This window comes from Lutra lutra, chromosome 7 (genome assembly GCF_902655055.1).
Source record: "Lutra lutra chromosome 7, mLutLut1.2, whole genome shotgun sequence".
Classification (NCBI taxonomy): domain Eukaryota; kingdom Metazoa; phylum Chordata; class Mammalia; order Carnivora; family Mustelidae; genus Lutra; species Lutra lutra.
In genome coordinates this window covers 123,381,646-123,402,725 of record NC_062284.1, presented here as the reverse complement: position 1 = coordinate 123,402,725, position 21,080 = coordinate 123,381,646, and positions in this window count along the sequence as shown.

Genomic DNA, 21,080 nt, shown 5'->3' with positions numbered 1-21,080 from the left:
CACACCTACACCCAGGACCCAACTTGGCCCCAAATTAAAGGCAATGAAATTCAAGTCTGGCTCTACTATTGCAGTCCAGTCATCATCCCCAGCTGAAGGTGGCAGAGATCACTAGGCAGTTGTGGGGAAGGAGGCCCGAGAACATGTTATCCAGGTGAAGGATGGCATGGACCATGTGTAATCCCATTATCCATGCCCCTGTCACATGCTTCACTATCCATTGGATTTCACCCACAAAACACTAATTAAAGATAACCTTAATAAACATTTGAGGACAGCAACTCAGAGCATCAAGCCTTAAGCTGCTCTAGTCAGCTTAAGCCTTTGCTGCCTCTGGGAGCTACACCTGGGGCAGCAAAAAATTAGAATAATTAGAAATTACGACTGCCTATGTTTTCATGCTAGTGTGTTTGGACTTTACATTGGAGGTAAATAGTTGGCATGAAAGTACTATGTTTAACAAAGTACTAACATCAAGGGCAAGTAATGGCATTATATAATTGAAGAGATATATAAACTAAGATTCAGAAATATTTGCAGAGTTCTTACATTAAAAATGGTTTATTTCAAACTTTTATTTTTATGACTTGAATGAAGCTCACCATCACTATTTTAGGCCATGGTTCTATTGGGTCATATTAGCAGAAGCATCTGATGATTTGATTTCAAAATTATAAAATGTTGGATCCCTGAAGATTGAATTTCTTTTACATGTTTAATAAAATGAAACCAGGAGATGAATATTGCCAAAATACAAAACTCAATGGATAACTTCCTTCTTATAAATTGATATTTACAATGAAGATTATATTTAAAGCCTTTCTGTTGCAAAATGTGTACACAACAACTTTGCTGGAAACCAATAAATAGACTGCATTAAAACCACAGGATACTATGCCATATGAGTCTTGGAAATTAAATTAGCTCCTGGAAAGTACAAACTTATGCCCCTCCAGAATTTTATAAAATCAAGGTCATGATATTGTTAAACAGCTTATTTGATAGAAATCTCAGTACATTAATAATCTGATTGCTCCAAATTTACATGGCAAAATTTGTATGCTTAATTTAAAGCCATTATCTTCACTGAGCCAGTCACCTACTCTTTCTAGAATTTAAATAATGCTTTTTTTTTTCTCTTCCAAACATGGCTGCAATGATTCTGCTACAGACTTATTGTCATAATATTTACAAAATGCTTCTGAGTAGATTTTTCTCATAGAATTTCAAGCTTAATTTAACTTGTCCTACAGACAAAATAGAATGATATCATAGCCAATAGAAAAACACAGAAGTGAGTCAAACTCATGTTTCAAGACCATGAGTTTATCTAGGCAAACTTTTTTGTGGGCCCTATAGCCCATCCATGAAACTTTAATTATAAGATCATTCTTATTCTCTCACTTGCTTCTACAGTCATTGAAAGCTTTTCTGGTTCCTGACCTTCCCTGGTCTATCCCTTGATGCCATATTTAATGTTGTTCTCCAACCAGTTAGTCAATATTTTCAAATTTATTTGCCCTTATTATAAATATTTATGGAGACCTGTATTTTGAAAGATAATGTTAATGAGACAAATTTCACTTTGGGGAAATGATTTCTTGCTTCATTGTTTTTTATGTCAAAAATTTTAAATACTTTTCAATTAGGTTCTACTTAATAAAAATGGATACATGTTATGTAATGACTTTAAAATGAACACTCTGTTACACCATTTTGATTTTCCTGGATTCTAATATGTAAATCAGGATTCTACAAAATACGGGTAGAAAACTAAAACTTTTGAAGACAGAGAGTTGGAAGAGTCCTAGTATCAGACAAAGGAATATGATAGAAAACTGGAGAATGCGTACACTGCTTAAATTCATTCAAATTGCATTTAAGATTTTTAACTAACTCTACTAGCCAACAGGGGCGGATTGTTTTCAAGAACTGCCATGACAAAACCTCACATGCCTTTCACAGTAAGATTTTACCATCCTCATAATTGAAAATGTGATCATCCTCCTCTCTTCCCTATAAATTTGGCCTGTCCCCTTGACTAGTTTTGGCCACTGGAATGCAGCCAAAGGTGTGTGGCTTCCAAAGCTGATCTTTATAAACTCTTGTAGTTTCTGTCTTCATGCTTTTAGAATGCAGATCACTGCCTGGAGAGCTTCATAATATGAAAGAGGCCAAGTGAACCACACAGAGAAACCAAAAGAGGGGAACCAAAGTGACCTTGACAGCCTATGCTAAGGTCCACTCTTCTTCCTGCAAAGTGTAACCACACTAGTGAACCCAGGTAAGTCCAACAGAGGAACCACCCAGCCACCCAACAGGATCATAAAAAATAAGTTGTTATTGCTTAAACCACTAAGTTTGGGGTGTTATTTAGCTATCAATAACTGATACATTACCAAACATTCTCTCTCCCAGTTTGTGACCCTAACTCTAAACCCATATGAAATTCAATTAAAACTTCAAGATCGGGGCACCTGGGTGGCTCAGTGGGTTAAGCCGCTGCCTTCGGCTCAGGTCATGATCCCAGGTCCTGGGTTCGAGCCCCACATCGGGCTTTCTGCTCAGTGGGGAGCCTGCTTCCTCCTCTCTCTCTGCCTGCCTCTCTGCTTACTTGTGATTTCTCTCTGTCAAATAAATAAATAAATCTTTAAAAAAAAAAAAAAAACAAAAACTTCAAGATCAGGGCACCTGGGTGGCTCATTCACTTAAGTGACTGCCTTCAGCTCAGGTCATGATCCCAGGGTCCTGGAATTGAGCCCCACATTGGGTTCCCTGTTTAGTGGCGGGTCTGTGTCTGCTTCTGCCTCTGCTCTTCCCCTCCACTAGTGCCTTCCCTCTGGCTCTCTCTTTCAAAAAAATAAATAAAATTTGAAAAATAGGAACAAAATTTTTTAAGACCTAGAGGAGTACAATTGTATTAATTAATTAATTTCATATAATTGTTTAATGCTTAGGCAGTTTTCTTGAAGTCACAATATAAGCTCTCATAATATGCCTGATGCAGATTCACTTTATGTATTTTTTGCTCTACATCAATTCAAATTTTTGAGCACAGTTTACACATGACAGATGACCATTATTATTTTTTTTATTTCTTTTTGCTGACAAAGACTGAATTGACATAGTAATTTGACCTTTATGTTTAACTCACGTTATTATTATTCATACTGTTTAATGAATCATCTTCCTCACTGGGGGTGAAGAAAACAATTTGAATTCAATATAGATTTCAACACAAACTCACATACTAGGCTTCATTGCTTTAAGTCAAAACCTGAAATATCATACAACAGATGTATTGAACCCTACTTGATCTGTAGACAGTATATTGAATAACACATTTCTTCTGTCCTTTCTTTCTCCCATCCTTATGGTGATTTGACTGCAGCCTGGAGACATGTCTTCATGGCTACCCACTGATAATGGTCTATCTAGCAAGCCCATACCAAGCAATTTAAGTATCAACTCTGTCATGAAACCTTTACTGATTCTCTTAGGCAAAGTGAATTATTTCCTTCTGTGTGTGCCCCCTGCCCTGAAACTGTGTCTGTAATAGTAACTATAATATTTATTTCAATATCTTTGTTAACATGTGTGTATCCCTCCCCATAAACTGTAATTTTCCTAAATCTAAAGTCCACTGTCTTACTCATCTATAATCTCTAAACATAACAAAATACCCTGTCCATAGTTAGAAACTTCAGAAATGCATTTCAAAGAATGAATAAATGAATCTCCTATTTATTTTTGTGACTATATAATTTTATTCACATTAACCTGTATCTTAACCTGCCTCAGGCATTCCTAGTTTTGTCTTTCAATTTGTATAATGCTACAAGTTATGCTATTTCTCCCAAGACTTTATTAATTTCATACCATCACATACTGGGCACAGATAGAATAGTCTGAATACTATGTCAAAAATTTCCAGCAAGGTTAAGATTTTTGTTGTTGTTTGTAAGCACTGCATTAATTATTTGCATTAATTCCCACTTAGTTGTGAATTGTTACTCAATATCAAAATGAATGAATAAATGATTTAATTGGTTAAATAAGTCTCAAGTACTTTACTTATTAAGTGTATGAAAGCTACTTTAGACAATGAGTCTCATCACTGATCAAAATCACAATTATAATATTATTCTATTGAAAGATGTAACCCCTTTAACAGTTATTATCTTTATGATGTAAGTTACTGGATACAACTGCAATAAAAATGCACCTATCTATACAAGAGATTATTATGTGATATATTTGGGGGGACTTTTATCTTTTATTTCCTTTAATTACACAAGTACCTGGTGAGTTTTTTCTTCACAAAAATGTAACCTACAAATTACAAAATCTTCTTTGAGTACCTCCTCAAATTCTATCTCCTTTACCTCTTTCTTAGGTTATTCCTAGCTACTGTCAAGTTGGATATTTTTTATCCGTAAAGCGTACATACATGGTTAAGTTCAATTAAACTCTTTGCATTTATGAACCTGTCATTTTGCTCTGAGAAAAAGAAAGAAATGAAAAATTTCAATCACGGAAAGAGAAGACATCAAACCTTAGAAGCATATTTTCCTTGAGCACACGGTTAAAATCATAAAATCTGCCATTCATAATTTGGAATTGTGTTTTTAAAAGCCCACTTCATTTCAAATTATATCTATCAGATAAAAGAATCCAGCTGTTTATGATTTGTGATAGCTTGCTTGGATGTAGTCCAAAAGGTGAAGTGAATGAGTTTACAATCTACTAACTGGCAACATATTGAAACAGCATGGTGTAACAGCAGCAATGGTTAAGTGTGCTTGTTTGTCTTGCTTTTATCAACATTAACATCTTTCATGTTGCAAGGGGGTCCTCTTCAGATTTAGAAGGGCAGCTATGGTTTGCATTGCCAAGTCTTTTTCCTCCCCATACCCTGTCCTCAGACATCCCCAGGACGTCTTCCATTAGGGCCTCCTTGGACTTCATTGTGAGAACAATGGGGCTCCTCATGAGAAGCACTAACCCCAGCGGCTCTGCTCACTCCTTTATTGTTTCTGTGTGAGCTTGACTGATTACCCAGGCAACATATACTATACCTTGTCAGATTGCTTGTTAAAAGAGACTGGGACTTGATTTTTAAGGAACTGAGAATACGTTTGAGTCTTGACTGTTCCACAATGCAGTTCCTCTAGGCACACCTTACAAAAGACTCAAGGTGAGGCAAGTACCAGGTTGCATTTAGGCAGAGCTGGAAAGCTCTGTACACTGTGATGAAGTGCTTTTAACATTTCACAATTTTAATGTAATTGAATTCTAATAGGAGACTTCTGTCATGAAGTCTTTCCAGTCAAGAGACCTATCAAAGAACTTGGGTCACTTACATCACCATTTCAAAAGCAGATTTTATTCTATATGTTATCCCTGGGGTTAACTAAATAATGAGACCAACAAGGGACCTACAGTAATTATATTTACATGAATTTTACAAAATGTATGTATTCACATGCATGCACATATATACACCTACAGACAGATCGGCATTTACATATTTATTTATTTGGAAAATGTATCTTCTATTATTCAATGATTGGTGTAGGGGGGATGAACACGGATCAGTTTTTCTTTTTCATTGTTTACAAAATAAATGACTTGAAGGTAAGTAAGAAACTCAGTTTTGTGTCAGATAAATGATTTGTCCTATATCTGCATAAGGACATACTGGCATATATTTGTGCATTTTATTTCTTTAAGATTTATTTACTTATTTACCAGAGAGAGAGAGAGAGAGCAAGAGAGCGATCACACGAGCAGGAGGAAGGGCAGGCAGAGGGAGATGCAGACCCCCGCTGAGCAGGGAGCTTGATGTGGGACTCCATCCAAGACCTTGGGATTATGACCTGAGCAGAAGGCAGAAACTTAACTGACTGAGCTACCCAGGCATCCCAAATTTGTGCATTTTAAGTGAAAACAGAGGGATATAGGTTCAGGATAGAGAAGGAATTCCCGGGAATTTAGGAACATTATTTAGATTTTGACATTAGTCTTCTCTGTGGCCTTGAGCATTTTCATTACCTTTCCTACATCTCTTCATGAGTCTTCAACTGTAAAATGGGATCCAAATATTAAATAGAGGTTGGCAAATTGTGCATGAACCACTAAATATGGCTTCTATAAAATAAAGTATTTTCATCCATAAAAACCCCTAAGTGCCACACTTAATAAAAAATTTTATTTACTATTCCATTTCTCTCAACCATTAAAAAGATGTCAGGTAAACAGTCATCTGATATCAGGCTCCATATGGTTCTTTCCACCTATTTATAAGATTTTACAATTCTAAAATATAGGTGGAGAATTATTTTACTCTGTACATTTAAACATTTTATTTTTCAAATGGAGAAACTGAAAGTCTCAGAAGTTCTCCGACCTTTTAAACCTTGGATTGGATCAATCAGAAAACTGGCATTTCTGAAATTGAGGGAGGTCCAACTAAGTAATCTTTGATTAAACTAAGTGATACCATTTGAGGTTAAGAAAATCACTCTGCTTTTGTGGGGTCTTTTCACTTCTTAAAGTGAAATTTATTTCACTATTTTTTGTTTTTTGTTTTTTACCTGATCAGAAGAATGTTTAGTCATGCAGAAAACTAATAACGGTATACATAGAAGTCAGAAAATAATCAAAATATAAGGGCATGATTTATCTCTGTATTTATTCGAACTCTCCAGATAACAGTATTTATTCACAAACTAGTACCCCCAAGTAGATTATAGCATTGTATTGTTCAAAGAGACATGGATTTCAGTTACGTATTCTTTATTTATTAGCTCTGTGGCCTCACACAAATTACTTAATCTCCCAGATGCTGAATTTTCCACCCTTATAACAGATTCTAAATTGTTATTAGACCATATTAGAACTAGTAATAATAGGTAATTTTCTCCCAAAATTGATTAATAATGTAAATCTGATAGATTCAAGAACAGCCCCAAAACAAGATAAATGAGACATGCTTCCATTTTAAAATATTTTAGAGAATGGATAGAACACTAAGTAAAGTGAGAAAACCTGAGAAATTATACAGAGGAGAAAAAACAGATTAAGTTAAAAGATATAACTATTAGTCTGACAGCATACTTCTCTATAACAATAACAGAAACCAGAAGAGAGTCAGACACTATCTTCAAAATGCTCCAAGAACCCAATTTTCAACTCAGAATTCTACCAATCTAAACTGTCATTCAAAATGACAATAAAATAAAGGTATGTTACACAAAGTTAGACTGGGAGAATATGACTAAAAGTCCATTAATAAGATAACTTTAAAGTCTGAACTTCAAAAGAAAGAAATTAAACTAGAATGAAAGAATGAGATATTAAGAACAATTATACACAACTGATAAACAGCTGAACACTACACCTGAGACTAATGATGCACTACATGTTGGCTAATTGAATTTAAATTAAAAGCATATATAATCCTAAAAGTTTAACTTTACAAATAAAAACAATGTTACCTTCAAAAAAAAAAAAATGAGAGAAAGAAAAGAGCAGCAGTGAACAAAGAAACCTGCATAAGTAAACAAAACAAAACAAAACAAACAAAAAAACCAAAACACAACAGACTTCTGATTTCAGCTTTGACATGTAAAGGGCTTACAATCATCACTCCTGTCCTAACAACAAGAAAAAGCGGAAGGAACAAACCAAAAAGCAATAACTGTTCTTGGATCCATCAGAGAACTGAGATTGCAGAACAAACTATCACCACAAAACCTTGAGAGGTTGTCTACAAAATCATAGCCCAGAACTGCTTATCTAGAGTAGAAGTCACTGTGCTAGAAACTGGTAGGAATTACAATTACCACTGAAGTGTAAATTTTGACAAATGGTTGGAGGAAGAGTAAGGACTAACTTAAGTGAGAAATTCCCAGGAGCTCAGTCTTGGAGGAACCCAGGCACTTTTGTGGGTTTTTCTTTCAGGAACTCCATTGGCTTTCACAATGAAGTTCCCCAAAGAAGCCTCTAGGGCTCTCACAGTGAGAGAGAAAGAATGCTCAAATCCAAAGGAAAGAAACAGTAAATTTCCCCATAATACTGGGAATAAGGCAAAGATGTTATCTCTTACCACTATGATTCAAAAGTTCTGATTTATGAACCAAGACAAGAAAAGAAATAAGAAATACACAGATCAAAAAGAAGAAAGAATAAAGCATTTTTGCTAAAAGATGGCACAATTTTCTATGTAGAAAATCCAAAAAAATAGACACATACATAGAAATTCCTTTGACAAATAAATATAGCAAAATCACATGAGATAAGGTTAATATACATAAATTATTTGCTTTTCCATATACTGACACATCTGGAATTTGTGACTAAAAAGAACACCACCATTTACAGTAGCCTCTTCAATGAAATATTCATGTATAAATACAATACAATATGTATAAAATCTGTATGTGGGAGATTACAAAAATTCTGATGAAGGAAATTAAAGAAGATCTAACAAACAAGGACATATTCCATGTTCGTGGATTTAACTCATAATATTAAGATACTTATTCTTCCCAAATGAATCTTTAGATTCAGTGCAATCCCCCCAAAACCCCAACAGTATATTTTGTAGACATCGACAAACTAATCCTAAAGTTTATATGGAAAGGCAAAAGATCCTAGAACAGACAACATTATACTGAAGAACAAAGTTAGAAGATAACCAGATTACCCAATTTACCAGATTACCAGATTACTCAGATTATCCAATTTCAAGACTTGCCATAAAAATACAATAGTCAAGACATTATAGTTTTAGTAAGAGAACAAATGCATAGGTAAATAGAACAGAATAGAGTCCAGAAATGGACCCACACCATCACTAAGAAGTAAACACAATTCAATGGAGAAAGGAGAGAAATTTTAACAAATGTTGCTGGAACAACTCTATGTCTAAATGTTAAAAAAAAAAAAAAAGAAAGAAAGAAGAAAGAAAGAAAGAAAGAAAGAAAGAAAGAAAGAAAGAAAGAAAGAAATAGATCCCAGATAGAGACCTAATAACTTTCACAAAAATTAACTGAAAGTGGATCATTGACCTCAATTTGAAGAGGGAAACAGAAGAAAATCTGTGTGAGCCTGGATTTGGTGATGAATTTTTGGATACAACATCAATAGCACAATCCATGAAAGAAAAAGTTAAGCTGACTCATTAAAATTAAAACCTTTAGGGGCACTGGGTGGCTCAGTCAGTTTAAGCGTCTACATTCAGCTTGGTCATGATCTCTGGGTCCTGGGATCGAGCCCCATGTTCAGGCTCTCTACTCAGCAGGAGTCTGCTTCTCCCTCCCACTCTACCTCTGTGCGCTCTCTCTCTCTCTCAACTAAATAAATAAATCTTAAAAAAATTAAAAACTTTAAATTAAACTTTGAATTAAAATGTGCTCTGCAAATACATTGTTAAGGGAGTGAAAAGACGTACTACTGACTGAGAGAAAGTATTTACAAAATGCATATCCATTCAATGGCTTGTACTTGAAATATACCAAGAATGCTTAAAAGTTAACAATTAAAATGAAAGCTAGTTAAACAATGGGCAAATATTTGAATAGATACCTCACCAAAGAAAACACAGAGGTAGCAAATAAGCATAGGAGAAGATGGTCAACATCATTTACCATTAGGGAACTACAAATAAAAACAATAGTAGGATACTATTATACATCTATTAGAATGGCTGAAATCCAAAAAATTGACAACAGGCATTGCTGACTAGATAAGTCAGTAAGAACTCTCATTCATTGCGAGTGAGAACATAAAAGTCTATAGCCACGATGGCTGTAATAGTTTCCTACAAAGCAAAACACATGACTTGCTTACTGTACGATTTAGCAATCATGTTCCTTGCTATTTATCAAACTGATTTAAAAACATTTATGTTGGGGTGCCTGAGTGGCTCAGTGGGTTAAGCCTCTGCCTTCAGCTCAGGTCATGGTCTTAGGGTCCTGGGATTGAGCCCCACATTGGGATCTCTGCTCAGCAGGGAGCCTGCTTCCCTTCCTCTCTCTCTCTGCCTGCCTCTCTGCCTACTTGTGATCTCTGTCTGTCAAATAAATAAATAAAATCTTTAAAAAAATAAAGTAAAATAAAATATTTATGTTCACACAAAAAACTGGGTAAGGATATTTATGACAATTTTATTCATAATTGCTCCAAACTGAAAGCAGCCAAGATGTCCTTTAATGGATGAATGGATAAAGCAAACATGCATATCCTCATAATGGAATATTATTCAACAATGCAAATAAATGACTCAATAAGCCAAAATGACACTAATGAACTGTAATGGATATTACTGAGTAAATGAAGTCAGTCTGGAAAGGCTAATCTTCCAATTATGTGACATTCTGGAAAAAAGCAAAACTATGGATCCAGTAAAAATATCAATATTTTGATATCACTATATCAAAACCTTGGGATTCGGGTGTAGGAGATGAGGGCTGAATGTCTAAAGCACCAGGATTTTTTAGGTATATGAAACTATTCTGTATATACTGCGATGGTAGATATATGACACTATGGAGTTGTCAAAACACATAGAATTTTACAGAATAAAGAATGAAGCTTTTAGAAGCCTAAAGGCAAAAGAAACCATATACTGGTACTCTACTCTGGTCAATTAAGCTGTTTCTTATGGGGATGTGGGTTAACAATTCTGGTACTGCTATATATGAATACAGGTATTGAAAATTAAGTAAATGGATGGCAGATTGTGGGGGCCAGAACTTTTATTATTAGAATGGGAGTTTACAGATAAGAAAGAAGGAAGATGAAGCTAAAATGATCCACGTGGTAATTAATTAGAGTCTGAGATATCAGAATGAACTCATGTTTAGATTTATATACATATAGTTTTTATATATAAAAATATGACTGGATATATGACTATACACAGGTGAGAATAGACACATATATTTTCCTTCTCTGCAGCCAAGAGGGCATAGCAGCAGGAAATATTCCATTAGCAATGAGACCATCTGGCATCCAGGTCTTGGTTTCTAATTTCATTGTACAAAAAAAGAAAACAAAGACCTTTGGAGAAATGGTTGATTCTAGGACCAGGACAAGAAACTAACTGTAAGATGATGCTAGAAAATCTCATAGTGAAAGAAAAGTAAGAAATTGCTCAAAACAAGCAAACAAACAAACCCACAAAGCACAATAGTGGGTCAAAGGAACACAGAATCCAATTAAAAGTGTTCTCAAGGGCCAAACTGTAATTTGAGCAGTAAAATAAACTGGTTTTAGATTTACAAACTAAAGAATAAAATAAATATTTGTGAGTCTACACTGATATAAGTAAATGATATAATTCTAAATAAGTGGGAGAAAAGAAACAAATCTACTGTGCAGAAGATGTCCAAAAAATGTATATAGATAGGGGCTCCTGGGTGGCTCAGTGGGTTAAGGCCTCTGCCGTCAGCTCAGGTCGTGATCCTGGGGTCCTGGGATAGAGCCCTGCACTGGGCTTTCTGCTCCGTGGGGAGCCTGCTTCCTCCTCTCTCTCTGCCTGCCTCTCTGACTACTTGTGATCTCTGTCTGTCAAATAAATAAATAAAATATTAAAAAAAAAAATGTATATAGATAGTCCACCCTCAAGGAGGAGGAGCATAACTTCTCACTGTTTTTGTATGGGCTGCTCCTTGTGACTCCAAAAGAGTATGGTATGGAAATGGGGAAGAGACAGGAGTAACTTCACAATGGAGAAACATGGTGTCAAACATTCCCCTGTCTAGGTGATCAAGGTTAACATCGACAGTCCTAAGTTATTTTGGTAATATATGTCCTTGCTATGATTGATGAACATGGCTTTATCTCTGTGGTCTTCTAAACACTCATAAACCCAGTCAAATCATGTGACAAACAAATCTGACAAGTCCCACTTGGAGACATTCTATGAAATAAATGACCAGTACTCCTTGAACGGTCAAAGTCACCCAAACCAAAAAGAGCCTCAGGAATTGATATTGTCTAGAGCAGTCTAAGGAGACATGATGACTAAATGTAGTGTTATATCCTGGATGCAATTCTAGAACAGAAAAAAAGACATAGGTACACTCTAATGAAATCTGAAAAAAAAAAAAAAAAAAAGGGCTTGAGTTACTAACAATATACAAATATTGGTTTATTTGTTATAACAAATATAATATATATTTACTACGATAAAAAACAAAAATTCTAGGCAGAGTGCCTGGGTGGCTCAGTGGGTTAAGGCCTCTGCCTTCGGCTCAGGTCATGATCCCAGGGTCCTGGGATCGAGCCCCACATCGGGCTCTCTGCTCTGCGGGGAGCCTGCTTCCTCCTCTCTCTCTCTGCCTGCCTCTCTGCCTACCTGTGACCTCTGTCAAATAAATAAAATCTTTAAAAAAAATCCTAGGCAAAATAAGATTATTGCATAAATATAAATGTAATTTAGGCCAATAATCAATCAATTCTAACTTGAATATATTTAACAACATACTTTAAATATGTAGGATAAATATTGACAAAACTAAAATAAAGTTTTAATAAACCTACCATCAGAGAGGAAGTTTTTTTGAAGTGAAAAATTAGTGAGACCACTGGTAGGGGGAAGAAGACTGAACAATAGAACTTTAAAGAAAGTGATAATTACGAAGAAACTCAAAAAGTGATAAAGATGAGAATAGAAATTAATGAAGAAAGCAGAAACGGAAAAGAAAGAATAAGGAAGATCAATGAATCTTGGTCTTTAAAAAGACCAATATAGTAACAAGAATGTTAAAGACAAAAGATTAAAAATACAAATAAAAATAATAAAATGAAAAAGTATACAGCTATAGATGAAATGTAGACTAATATGAAAATATCTTGAACTTTATGCCCAAGAATTGAAAACCATAATGAAATGAAAGATGGAACTTACCAAAACTAACTTAAGGGGTGCCTGGGTGGCTCAGTGGGCTAAGCCTTTGCCTTTGGCTCAGATCATGATTTCAGGGTCCTGGGATCAAGCCCTACACTAGGCTCTCTGCTCAGTGGGAAGCCTGCTTCCCCCTCTCTCTCTGCCTGCCTCTCTGCCTACTTGTGATCTCTCTCTCTCTCTCTGATAAACAAATAAATAAAATCTTAAAAAAAAAACTAATTTAAAATATTAATCAGTCCCAAAGTGACAACTGTTAAAGGTTTGAGTCAATAGTTAAAAATATATCCATTAAAAGAGAGGGAAAAAAAAAAATACCACAATTCAGATCATTGTTGAGGTTAATATTCTTCAAAATCCAATGCTTATGCAAATATCAAAGAAACAAAAAAAGGATTTCCTTCATTTGTTTTATGAGATTCTTATAACAAAACCAGATAAGAACACTATCTAGAAAATTTGGCCAATATTAGTGAACAAAATCTAGAGTTATACACAAGATATAATACATAACTATGTTGAATTATTCACACAAAGCAAAAAAATATATAGCATTTGGGAAGAAATAATATTGTTATTAATCATTAACAATATGATGTGCTAAACAAAATCTGAGAGGATCTATAAAAAAAAGCTAATAAATTTCCTTTGCAATTCCTTAGCTGAAATACTTAGGCCCATATGTTTCAGAATTAAGAATTTTTAAGTTCTGAAAAAGTAGAAAGGTGTATAACCATATGTTGTGTAACATTATTAGCAGCTTAGAAGCACCATCCCTTAATCAAATATATTAATATTTTCAATGAAAACTTATGAATATTCATGTTAATTGTGAAAAGACTGTAAATAGCCTCATATCTGTTCAGATCAGATTTGATCTTGGAATAAGATTGAGTGCCAAATTTACTTTTAAAAACTCTCAGTTTTTAAAGCTTTTTGAATTTCAAAATCATGAATAAGGGATTATGAATCTGTTACAAGAACAGTTCAGCACTATTGCTATAAAGAAAAAAAACAAAAAGCAATTACATTCTTATATACTACCTACAAAATTAAAAAATGCAATTTTGAAAATTTAAACAACAAAGAGCTGTAAAAAGAACTAGGGATAAAGACATAAAAATATTACCAATACATTTTTCCACAAAAATTATAAAATTTTAATGACATAAAAAAAATAAGGCTCAAGTACATGGAAAAACTTACCATATTATATATAGAAAAATTCAATAATGCAAAGATTTCCTTTTAAATCAACTATACTGGGAGTTAATAAAATACTAATGCAAATCCAAAGGTATTATTTAAATAGAAATTGACAAGTATATTGTAATCTTTATATGAAAGAGAAAAAGGCATTGAATACGTAAATCTCTTTTGAAGTGAAAAGGCATCAAAGTGATAGGCATCAAAGCAAATAACAAGACCTAAAAATTTTGAGTAATTCTGAGATGGATAAATTCACCCGTGGTATAGAATAGAGACCCCAGAAACCAACTCTTCATATGAGATAAATGTGATCTTAGGAAACACGGAAACAAACATAGGCCATTCAAATAATAGTGCGAGCAGAATTGCTTACAAATATGGACATAACGATAAACTTAACCTCACATCATCTACTCATTGAGTAGATAAAAATCTACACATTTAAAATATTTTAAACACTGATAAAAACATATGATCATAGATGTACAACTGCGGGGTAAGGAAGGATTTTATTAATGCACATTAAAATTAAATTTTTCTGAACATAAAGTACACTGTAAACAAAATTAAAGAACAAACTTCAAATAGAAAGTAAATATTTACTTTTTTTATGACCCCAAAGGATTACTATCCATATAGTCAAACCTTTACAAATCAATAAGAATAAAAGACACAACTCATTTAAAACATGGGAAATTTATATAAAGGTACAATTCAAAGAGTGGGGAACTCAAAAGATGATATATGAGAAATATCTACCCTTATTTCTACAAAAGACAAATTCAAACAAGGAGTTATCATTTCATACCCAAAAGATTATAAACATTGAGAAGTTGACAATACCAGTTTCAGTAAGAATTGAAGAAGCGGTAATCACAAGCTGTGATAAGGAAATGAGGTAAACACTTTAGTAGCCATTTCACAATATCCAGTAAAACTAATGTTAGGAATAACTTGTAACTTGTAATCTATCAGTTCTACTCTTGGCATGTACCTTGGGGAAACTGGAACACATCCACAAGAAAACAGATTAAAATGTGATCATACAGGGCGCCTGGGTGGCTCAGTCAGTGGGTTAAAGCCTCTGCCTTCAGCTCAGGTCATGATCCCAGGGTCCTAGGATCGAGCCCCGCATCGGGCTCTCAGCTTAACATGGAGCCTGCTTCTTCCTCTCTCTCTCTGCCTGCCTCTCTGCCTACTTGTGATCTCTGTCTGTCAAATAAATAAACAAAATTAAAAAAAAAAAGAATTAAAAAAAAAATGTGATCATACCAGGGGTGCCTGTTTGGCTTAGTTGGTTAAGTACTGGACTTTTGATTTCAGCTCAGGTCATAATCTCAGGGTAATGAGATAGAGCCCTGGGGGAACTCTGAGCTGACCATGGAGCCTGCTTAAGATTCTCTCTCTCCCCCTCTCCTTCCACTCCTCCCCACCCTCACTCTTGTGCTCTTTCTTCCTCCTCTCGCTCTTTTTTTTTTTTTTTAAAGATTTTATTTATTTATTTGTCCGAGAGAGAGAGGGAGAGAGAGCGAGCACAGGCAGACAGAATGGCAGGCAGAGGCAGAGGGAGAAGTAGGTTCCCTGACGAGCAAGGAGCCCGATGTGGGACTCGATCCCAGGACGCTGGGATCTTGACCTGAGCCGAAGGCAGCTGCTTAACAACTGAGCCACCCAGGCGTCCCCCTCCTCTCGCTCTTAAAAATTTTTTTTTTTGATCATGCCAGTATGAGAAATAATAGGTTAATTGCAAAACTATTTCACGTGTAGCACCACGAGAATGGATGCATTTTGACATAATAGTAAAATAGAATATAATGCACCAGTTCAAATTAATTCACTAGAGTTTAATTATAAAAGGTTGTTGATTGGAAAAATGTTCAGGAAGATACTTGCATTAGATAGCATGTAACATAAAGTTTAAAAAAATAATATAAATGCATATGACAGGTATATAGTCATATTATAAATATATAAAATATTTCATATTTTATATTATAAAACAATATATAGTATATATAATAGTTCAAAAATATATAAAGATTAATATAGGGAAGAATAAACTTAAGCTGAGTATACAGCCAGAAATTGGCTACAGAAGGTGAGAAGTACCCAGAAATTGAAGATGATGACAGAGGTAGCATGGTTTTTATTATCATTTCTTTAAAAGAGAATGGAAAAATATCTGACATTGGTATCAACATTGTATTTTGCTTAAGTTTGCTTACATAAGTGCTAGCTTTTATTTTTAAAATATTTTTTATTTATTTTACTTTTTAATGTATTTAATGTATTTATTACATACAATAAATATATATAATAAAATTATTATTTATATTTTAATTTAGTTTACTATTTATTTTTAAAGATTTTATTTATTAATTTGACAGACAGATCACAAGTAAGCAGAGAGGCAGGAAGAGAGAGAGAAAAGAGGAAGCAGGCTCCCCACTGAGCAGAGAGCCTGATGTGGGGCTTGATCCCAGGACCCTGAGATCATGACCTGAGCCGGAGGCTGAGGCTTTAACCCACTGAGCCACCAAGGTGCCCCAAGTTTACTATTTATTTTTATCTATTATTTATATTATTTTATTTCTTCAATAATTTATTTTATTTTATTTATTTATTATATTTATATATTTTATATATTTATTTATTTTATTTAAAAAATATTCAGGGGCACCTGGGTGGCTCAGTGGGTTAAGCCTCTGCCTTTAGCTCAGGTCATGATCTCAAGGTCCTGGGATCCAGCTCCGCATCAGGTTCTCTGCTCAATGCTGAGCCTGCTTCCCTCTCTCTCTGCCTGCCTCACCTCCTACTTGTGATCTATCTCTCTCTCTCTCTCTCTCTCTCTCTGTAAAATAAATAAATAAATAAATCTCAAAAAAAAAATAAAAATAAAAATAAAAAATATTCAGGTTGCTTAAATTTAGTTGTAAATTTATTTTTCCAAAGCATCAATACTTCTGGGGTTCTGTGTCAGGGTCGCTGCCAGGGCTGCCCTGTAAGCTATCACTCTCCTAGCATGGTGTTAGGAGCATGGACAATGAGTGCCCCAACATTCTCTAGATTATTTGACGTCGTCGGTTTTGCTCAGAACTATCTCAACTCCTAATCCTGCTAATCCTCACAAATTCCATTACCTCTTTTTCTATCTACCTGATGTCTTCTGGTGTTTTGAAGGCAAAATTAAAATTCTAGAACTGTTACATGCAGCCATTGAGAGGATGTGTGCATGTGGAAAATGAACATGAATCCAATCAACTTAAGCTTTCCTAAGCAGAGGTTAAGATCCACTTGGGGAAAAGACACCCAACATCAGTGTCTGACTTATTATTGGTTTTTTATTTCTGACCCACCTCCTTAGTCGTCTGCTGAAATATCCTACCCATCCATTCAACTTACAGTTCATCTCAGGGGTCATCTCATCCTGATAGCTTCTGGGTGTGGAAGTATTCATTTATTTAATTAAATACTGATGAAAACTTACTCGACACAGCCTTGTTCTGAGGGCGGAATTCTGAGTGACTGAAATCGAAGAGGTCTTAACATTTTTTACTGTCTTAATGCCATTAATTTAAATATTTTTAGCACCTAAATGAGGGTGTCCTGGTCAAGAGCCTCTTAATCTACTCCAGCTCAATCTGTGATCTACTTCAATCTTAAATCCAAACTTGGATGTCTTGCTTGTCTTAAGCAAACAATTCCTCCAGGTGCAACTAGACTTGGGACTCCTTTGCCCTTCTTCCTCTACTTGTCCTACCTCATCCGCCATGGTCTCATTTCATTCCACCCTCCATATATCCAAATCATATCCCATATGCCTCTCCAGCCACATCTTGGTAATGCCTATGCCTTTCAGCCATGGTCAAAGTACCTACGTGCATACAGCTATGGTAAAAAGAAACCCATTTTAATGATTATTTTGGTTTGGAGCCTTTATGTAATTGTATATATTTATTTACTAATTCTGGTTATCCTAGTCTTTGTGCAGATCTGAGTATCTATCTGGTATTATTTTTCCTCCTTTCCGAACAACTCCTTAAACATGAATTGTATTGCATTGAGTTCTATCAATGTTTATTCTGAAAATGCCTTTATTTGTTGTATTAACCAGGGTTCTCCAGTAAAGCAGAAGCAACAGGTTATACATACAGAGAGAGAAAGATTTAGTTCAAGGAATTGTCTCATACAACCATGAAGTGAAAAATCTGTAGAGCAGGCTGACAGACTGGAGACCAAAGAGCTGATAACTGTATTCCTGAGTCTAACATCAGTTTAGAAGAATAATCCCTTTCTTGAGGGACCTCAGTCTTTTTACTTAAGACTTTCAACTGATCAGATGAGGCCCACCCACATGATGGAGCGTAATCTACTTTATACAAATTATACTGATTTAAATGATAATCACATCTAAAAATTACCCTCATAGCCAAATCTACGCTACTGGATATCATGGTTAGTCAAGTTGATACATAAAATCAACTATTATACTTTGTCTTTACTTTTGGAAGGTGTTTTGTAGATATAGAATACTTGATTAACAAAAGTATTTTTGTTTTTGTTTTTCCTCTCACTCCTTTAAAGCTACCATTTTATTGTTTTCTACCGTGCATGGCTTCCAGAGAGAAATTTTCTGACACTCTTATATTCGTTCCATAGATGTGTATTGGGCAGAGGAAACACTTATTTTAACATGATCTCTTTTTCATTACTTTCAACAATTTGATACTATTTATGTTTCTTCTTCTTAGGATTTGTTGTGCTTGTGGGTAATGCTGTGCTGTGGTCTGAATGTTCATATGTCCCCCAGAATTCACATATTGAAATCCTAATGCCCAATGCAATGGTGTCGGGAGGTGTGTCTTTGGAGGAACTTAGGTTATGAGAGTGGAGCCCTCATGAATCAGATAAGTGCCTTAAAAAAGAGGTCCCACAAACCTCTCTAGCTCCTTCCATCATGTGAGGACACAGCCAGAAGCCTGTCAGCTGGAAGAAAATCCTCACCACACCATACAGGCATTCTATTCTCAGATATCCAGTCTCCAAGCTATGAGAAATTAAATTCTATTGTTCATAAGCATCCAGCCTATAATATTTTGTAATGGCAGCCCAAACAGAGTAAGTCATTCAGATTTATGGTTTTCATCAACTTTGGAAATGTTTCAGTTACTACTATTATTACTTTTAAATATTTTACTTGTTTATTTGAGAGAGAGAGTGAGCAAGTGAGAGCACAGGAGCAGGGGCAGAGGGAGAGAGAGAAGCGGACTCCCCACTGAGCAGGAAGCCCAATGAGGGGCTCAATCCTGGAACCAGGAGATCATGACCTGAGCTGAAGGCAGATGCTTAACTGACTGAGCCACCCAGGTGCCCTACAGTTATTATTTTAAAAATATTTTTAATCCTTCCCCTCCCCCCCCACTCCTGTCCTCATGAATCCCCATTTACTTACTCATCTATAATGCTGATACTGTTCTGCAGCTCACTCTGCCTCTGTCCAATTTGGTTCTAATCATTCCCCACATGATTGCGTGTATGTATTTGCACAGCCCTCTGCCCGCGAGCTAGACCAGAAACACAGATGCCACATGGGTCTTTCTTGTGCACAGTAGTAGTACTGAATGAACCCATTTGTTCCCATCGTCACCTGTGTAAAAAAAAAAAAAAAAAAGAAAAAAAAAGAAAAAAAAAAGGGAGGCTTTTTCCCTTTGGGTTTTATTTCAGATGTTTTCTAAATGCAGAATAGTCAAGTACGTTAGTTTCTTAGACATGTTCTGAACTAGGTCTTAGCAGAAATGGACAACAGAGGATGTGCAAGAAATAGGCAGCAGAGGGGGCGCCTGGGTGGCTCAGTGGGTTAAGCCTCTGCCTTTGGCTCAGGTCATGATCCCAGGGTCCTGGGATCGAGCCCTGCATCTGCTCAGCAGGGAGACGGCTTCCCCCAACCCCCTCCCCTGCCTGCCTCTCTGCTTACTTGTGATTGCTGTCTGTCAAAATAAATAAATAAAATCTTTAAAAAGAAAGAAAGAAAGAGAGAATGAAAGAAACAAGCAGCAGTGTTTGTGATCATCAGTGCTCACACCATCCACAAGACCCTGCCTTCCTGCTCAGTTCTGCCTCAGGGCAAGGAGTGCACACAATCTCTGTCAACTTTTTTTTTTTTTTTTTTTAAGAGATTCACCCCTATCACCTAGTGTGAGGAAGATGGTGAGATATGCTCTCCTAGATCACTGAGCTCTCCACAGAACCACAACCATGGTCCCATGGCCTACCCTAGGGAAAATATCCAGTCTTAGCACCACCTTGTTTTCAAATTTGCAAAAAATTGCTAATTTGCAATAGATTTCTATATTTTTTCTAATAATTAAGATCACTACATAAGGAAATTTAAAACTGGTGTTTTTGAGAAATATCAAAATGTTACTATCAACACTATTGAGTTAATATGTTATTTTTCTCTAAGAGGCATTGGCAATATTTCTATTTCCAGCTACTATTTGGAGGAAATCCAGATTTAGGGACATTAAATTAAAGTTTTACTTTAAATGTGAAAATGTTAACATTGATTAGTTAAGATAGAAGTCTGTCCCTAATCCTTAGTTGTCTCAGAATTTGTACTTTGGAAGTAATTAATGGTTATTATATAATAATAATTGATCCCGTGGTACACATGCCTTTCCAGTGCAACTCATTAAAATAAAAACATTTAATTTGATAATCAACTGTAATACCACTCAGCTAACAAGATGTAACATCATTTATTGGTTTCATAGTCATTATATATGGCAGAATAATAAATAATTAACCTATTATAGGAACATCTGGTAATCCTTTAATCAATGTACCTTCAGCTTTATTTATATAAATCTCAATTTGGTCTATGGTGCTTAGATTTCATGAATTTAATTTACCTTTGATGATTAAGTAACTAATTACTTGGTTACTCTGTTATGGT